The following is a 7,052-nucleotide window of genomic DNA, read 5'->3' as shown; positions in this document are numbered from 1 at the left end:
TAAATCCATGTGATTTATCATATGCAAAGCTTGGCACATCAAGTGCCTAATCATGTGTGCTGGGGTGCTGCAGGGGAAATCAGGTCCGACTTGTATTCTGATTAAACCATCTGTGCTGAAGCCTGGATATCACTAAAACCTGCACTGTTGGTGTGCCTTGAGGACCATGATTGGGAATGCCTGCATTAGAGTGTGATTGTGTCTTTGCGAGGGAACCAGAATAACTCCCCCATCGTGCAGAGTGGAGAGGTCTGGTTGGGTGGCACCTTGAGGTAAGTGAAAAGGGGATGTGGTCAGTTTCCCGGCATTCAAAATCCCCCCCCCCCCCCCCCCCCCCCATCCCCATTGGCAGTGAACAACTGATGAATATATAGCAAATAATTATTAGCCTTGCAGCTGCATTAAAAATGGATTTTTTCTTGTGAAATCTGTTTTAGGGCATACCAGTAAGGAGACTATTACAATAATCAATACAAAGGATCAGTGCAGTCATTCCTGTTTGCAGTGTCTTGTATAAGATATGAGTTAACCATGATGGCACTATCAGGTTGGTAACTACTATTGGCTGGAGGAAATATAACTTTTGTTTTGGAAAGATTTTTCATTTGAGGTGGTGACCTGACATTCAAGGTGAAATAGAAATCCATTCCGTAATAAGGAACTTTAAAAATGACAAGTCTGGGAAGAATGGTTAGATACATGGGTACTTATGTAGTAGCCTGGCGCCTAATTAGCATATGTACGCAATTATTTGTATGCAAATAATACATGTATTAGGAAAATCGCATCACATGCGATTTTTTTAGGGTGACTTTGCTGCTATACATTTGTTTTACAATGAGATTTAGGCACCCCCCACACACACACACACACACACACACACTATTCACGTCACCCCGAAGTGTGGCGAGCGTAGCGGACCACGTCCTTGTGACCTTTTTCATACCCCCACTATCCACGTCGGTGTGGAGTTTATTTTGGTACTCTTTACCTAGAAGGGCGCCAGCGATTGAAATCGCGGTCGTCGGGGGTAAAAATCGCGGGTAAATCGGGATGGCCGCGATGACCGTGATCACCGCGATTTTCCCATAGGGAACAATGTTAAAACGGCAGATTGACCGCGATTTTACTGTTAAATGCCTCAATGGACCCGATTTGGGGCCAAATAGGCCAAATTAACCCTTAAATGTCCCCCCAAATTTTTAACGCCACCCCACGATCCACGCCAACCCGAAGCGTGGCGAGCGCAGCGAGCCCGCGAGGGGCGGCGGTACGCGTCCTCCGACCTTTTCATGCCCTACTATCCACTAGGGCGTGGTGTGAGAATATAATAGTGTGGCGAGCGCAGCGAGCCACCGAGCCCGAAGCGTGGCGAGCGGACGCGGATACCTTCACAGTTATGCGCGTCCCCTCGCGGGCTTCACAGGTGTCCGTGGCGAGGCGGACACCTGTGAAGCCCGCGAGGGGACGCGTCTACCTGTGAAGGTATCCGCGTCCCCTTGCGGGGCTCGCTGCGCTCGCCACGCTTCGGGCTCGGTGGCTCGCTGCGCTCGCCACACTATTATATTCTCACACCACGCCCTAGTGGATAGTAGGGCATGAAAAGGTCGGAGGACGCGTACCGCCGCCCCTCGCGGGCTCGCTGCGCTCGCCACGCTTCGGGTTGGCGTGGATCGTGGGGTGGCGTTAAAAATTTGGGGGGACATTTAAGGGTTAATTTGGCCTATTTGGCCCCAAATCGGGTCCATTGAGGCATTTAACAGTAAAATCGCGGTCAATCTGCCGTTTTAACATTGTTCCCCATGGGAAAATCGCGGCCATCCCGATTTACCCGCGATCACCGCGATTTTTACCCCCGACGACCGCGATTTCAATCGCTGGCGCCCTTCTAGGTAAAGAGTACCAAAATAAACTCCACACCGACGTGGATAGTGGGGGTATGAAAAAGGTCACAAGGACGTGGTCCGCTACGCTCGCCACACTTCGGGGTGACGTGAATAGTGTGTGTGTGTGTGTGTGTGGGGTGCCTAAATCTCATTGTAAAACAAATGTATAGCACTCTTTACCTAGAAGGGCGCCAGCGATTGAAATCGCGGTCGTCGGGGGTAAAAATCGCGGTGATCGCGGGTATCGCGGGTAAATCGGGATGGCCGCGATGACCGCGATCACCGCGATTTTCCCATAGGGAACAATGTTAAAACGGCAGATTGACCGCGATTTTACTGTTAAATGCCTCAATGGACCCGATTTGGGGCCAAATAGGCCAAATTAACCCTTAAATGTCCCCCCAAATTTTTAACGCCACCCCATGATCCACGCCAACCCGAAGCGTGGCGAGCGCAGCGAGCCCGCGAGGGGCGGCGGTACGCGTCCTCCGACCTTTTCATGCCCTACTATCCACTAGGGCGTGGTGTGAGAATATAATAGTGTGGCGAGCGCAGCGAGCCACCGAGCCCGAAGCGTGGCGAGCGCAGCGAGCCCCGCAAGGGGACGCGGATACCTTCACAGGTAGACGCGTCCCCTCGCGGGCTTCACAGGTGTCCGCCTCGCCACGGACACCTGTGAAGCCCGCGAGGGGACGCGCATAACTGTGAAGGTATCCGCGTCCCCTCGCGGGGCTCGCCACGCTTCGGGCTCGGTGGCTCGCTGCGCTCGCCACACTATTATATTCTCACACCACGCCCTAGAGGATAGTAGGGCATGAAAAGGTCGGAGGACGCGTACCGCCGCCCCTCGCGGGCTCGCTGCGCTCGCCACGCTTCGGGTTGGCGTGGATCGTGGGGTGGCATTAAAAATTTGGGGGGACATTTAAGGGTTAATGGGCTCTGTGGCCCATTTAACATTGATTCCTATGGCCAAATCGGGTGGATTGAGCCATTTAACAGTAAAATCGGGTCCATCGCGCCTTTTAACATTGATTCCTATGGGAAATCGGGAGCGTCGCGGGCATCGCGGGTACATTTATGGCCGGCCGCGACGCGACCGACACGATTTCCATGTTTAATATTGGTTTCAATGGGAAATCGCGGGCATCGCGTCGGTCGCGTCGCGGCCATACATAAATGTACCCGCGATGCCCGCGACGGGCGCCCTTCTAGGTAAAGAGTACCTTTATTTTATATAGTGTGGTGAGTGCAGGTGGATTACCTTACATGTATTCCGTGTCCCCTCACTGGATTTTCTACGCTTGCCACGCTATATACAATTCACGCCAACGTGGATAGTGGGGGTATGAAAAGGTCGGGAGGACGTGTTCTGCCGCCCCTCATGGGGCATGCTGCGCTTGCCACGCTTTGGAGTGGCGTGGGGGGGGTGTCTAAATCTCATTGCATCTCATACAAATATATAGCAAAGTCAATGGTATCACACCCTATAAAATCGCATGCAATTTTGCGGTGTGGTGCGATCACATGCGATTTTCTTACGCAGAATCGCCCGCTAAGATATTTGCTTAGTGGCCGCCTGGCTACTACATAAGTAACGATACATGTATTATTTTCATAGAAATAATACAGAAATCCAAAAGCTGTTGGTTTGCCAAGGAATATGATCTAGATCAGGGGTTCTCAAATTCGGGCCTCAGGACCCCACACAGTTCACGTTTTCCAGGTCACTCGACAGGTGCATTCATTACTCTGACACATTTTCATAGACCCAAGGGTGGAGCTAAATATTTTACTTCTAATTCTGTAAGGAGACCTGCAAAACATGCACTGTGTGGGGTCTTGAGAACAGAGTTTGAGCATATGTGGTCTAGATTAAGAAAGCAGAGGACTTAAGACTTAACCTTGTACTCCAACTGATCCAGGTAGTGAAGAGGAGGTGGATTCAGAGAAACTAAAGCTGTGTATACTCTAGAGCACAGGTCTTCAACCTGTGGCCCTCCAGATGTTGTGGAACTACATGTCCCAGCATGCCCTGAGTTTTTTTTGGCATGCTCTTATAGGGAAAAATGTGGCAATGCATGTTGAACATGTAGTTTCACAACATCTGGAGGGCCACAGGTTGAAGACCCATGCTCTAGAGCAACTTGTATTCCGATATCGAAGGAATCCCCCACAGCTAAGATGTATGTACGTACTGAAGCAATGTTAATGAGGGATGGTACAAACGCTGTTCCACACTTCATTAGCATGCATGGTATTGCTAGGTTTGTGCAATACGTCAAACCTAGTGTTGTCTTGTGGGAACGCACATTGCCGGTACACATTGAGCTATATAGCAGATATGCTGGTCTGCTCGATCGGTCGCATATATTGCTCTGTGTCCTGTTGCCTTTTTTTTTCTAAAAAAGTGAGTGGTCCCACAGACATGTTAAACGTCACAGAGATCTAGTAACAAAAGTACAGAGGCATAAACTCTACGATGTATGCAATGAAAGACAGTGGTGACCAATTTTACTCGAACTTTCCCAGTGTCCTGGACAAATGATATTGGGAATACACACTGGGCGGTATTCAATGAGGCAGAATCGCCAAGTTTTATGGCGATTCTGTGTTTTTTTCGTGTGTGCCGGCGATTTTTGGAGCTGAAAAAGCTAATCACCCTATTCAACGACCTCTATTCGCCGATGACGACCGGTGAATGAAGCACCAATCGCCAAATGTTATTCTCTACAAATCGCCGGTTTTTGTCTATAGGAATTTTCATGGGGATTCGCCGGTAGTCGACGGGAATCACCATGAATCGCCAAAAGTGTATTCAATGAGAGGTTGGCGATTCTTATTTCTTGTTTCATATCGCCGTTCCTCACCGAGTGTCCCTCGTCATCTTTTTATGGTGAACTTTTATAGGAACCTGTGAAATAATTGGTTTTAAGTGTTCAATTTAACTATGCAAGTGTAATGTATTATTATTTGCTGCCCTTGTGTGATGTGATGGTCGTAGAAGTGCTATACAAATATATATTTAATTTTTTCTGGTATTTTATTTTTCTCCCACAAAGCACTGTTCTTACCCATGGTGCACCTCACTTACCCATGATTCTCCTCCCCACCTCACTCCTTCGTTTGGCCTTTGCGGAGATTACACAGCTTTTGCAGTCTGCTGTATTGGAATCGTTTTTTCAGGGTAATTTGCATTTTTCTTGCATTTCACTGCAATTTCTTACAGTACTGAAGCTGTTTAGGGAAACGCCGGATTGGCTGAGAATCGCCGTTGGGGGCGGCGATTCTCAGCCACGTTGAATAGGGTGATACAGCTAGTCCCGGCGACTCCCGACGAATCCCTACGCTTGGCGAATCGACGTAAAAAAAACGGTGAATGGCTGGCGAATGTAAAATCTGAATCGCTGTGACCAACGATTCAGGTCATTGAATACCGCCCAATGGGCGGTATTCAATGAGGCAGAATCGCCAAGTTTTATGGCGATTCTGTGTTTTTTTCGTGTGTGCCGGCGATTTTTTGAGCTGAAAAAGCGAATCACCCTATTCAACGACCTCTATTCGCCGATGACGACCGGTGAATGAAGCACCAATCGCCAAATGTTATTCTCTACAAATCGCCGGTTTTTGTCTATAGGAATTTTCATGGGGATTCGCCGGTAGTCGACGGGAATCACCATGAATCGCCAAAAGTGTATTCAATGAGAAGTTGGCGATTCTTATTTCTTGTTTCATATCGCCGTTCCTCACCGAGTGTCCCTCGTCATCTTTTTGTGGTGAACTTTTATCGGAACCTGGGAAATAATTGGTTTTAAGTGTTCAATTTAACTCTGCAAGTGTAATGTATTATTATTTGCTGCCCTTGTGTGATGTGATGGTCGTAGAAGTGCTATACAAATATATATTTAATTTTTTCTGGTATTTTTTTTTTCTCCCACAAAGCAATGTTCTTACCCATGGTGCACCTCACTTACCCATGATTCTCCTCCCCACCTCACTCCTTCGTTTGGCGTTTGCGGAGATTACACAGCTTTTGCAGTCTGCTGTATTGGAATCGTTTTTTCAGGGTAATTTGCATTTTTCTTGCATTTCACTGCAATTTCTTACAGTACTGAAGCTGTTTAGGGAAACGCCGGATTGGCTGAGAATCGCCGTTGGGGGCGGCGATTCTCAGCCACGTTGAATAGGGTGACACAGCTAGTCCCGGCGACTCCCGACGCTTGGCGAATCGACGTAAAAAAACGGTGAATGGCTGGCGAATGTAAAATCTGAATCGCTGTGACCAACGATTCAGGTCATTGAATACCGCCCACTGAATGAAATGACTAATAACGAAAGATCTGACTAGGCTCTATAGCCTTTTGTGAAAGACGTCTAATATTGAGCTGCTTCCATAGTCGACGAACAAACTTTGTGAATGAGCAGTGGGACTGCGCATAGTTGTTACTAGAATACACACTGGCTGATCTTTTGACCATTATCGTTCAGAAGAGCCAAATTGAACAATATTGGTCAAAGTATATAGGAATGCACCTTTAGACTTATCTAGTCATTTACCACCTTAGTGCCATCTCCATGGATTGTTGGGTACAAAAGCTTGACTGAGTGGATTGAACAAGTTCAAGAAAGTGTGAAGTGGGTGTAGGCAGGTAGTTTGGAGGAGCATGATAGTTGAGTTGTTGTCATAATTATGTTTTTTTTGTTTTGTTTTTCAAATTGGGAGTAATCACTGCATATGTACCTAATGATGGAAATTGGCCACTAGAGGGAGAAAGATATTAGGTTTTATTAAACTTTGTGTAACCCAGCTCTACTTCTTTCTGAGGGCATATGATACAAATTACAGTAGGAAGATGAGAAAACTGGATTCTTCTTCATTTATGGAATCAAATGAAGAGCAGCTGCCAAAGGGTTCAGGCATGAAATTGAGCAGGGCATTGACTGAGGAAGAGGATACCATTTCATTTAGTACAAGGGCAGTACAGGTGTTATACTGGTCAGGATTACACCCTCTCAGCTCTGATGTTATGGTTTTTATTGCTACCATTAGTCTGTGTGAAGTTTGTACATTATTCCAGTGATTGTGTGGGTTTTCTCCAGGTACTTCAGTTTCCTCCCATGATCCAAAAATATACGGGTGCTCACAACAAGAATTAATGTGTGTGTGTG

The sequence above is a fragment of the Crinia signifera genome, chromosome 2 (genome assembly GCF_055691185.1).
Source record: "Crinia signifera chromosome 2, ASM5569118v1, whole genome shotgun sequence".
Classification (NCBI taxonomy): domain Eukaryota; kingdom Metazoa; phylum Chordata; class Amphibia; order Anura; family Myobatrachidae; genus Crinia; species Crinia signifera.
The sequence above is the reverse complement of the archived record's forward strand: the minus strand, read 5'-3'. Positions refer to the sequence as shown.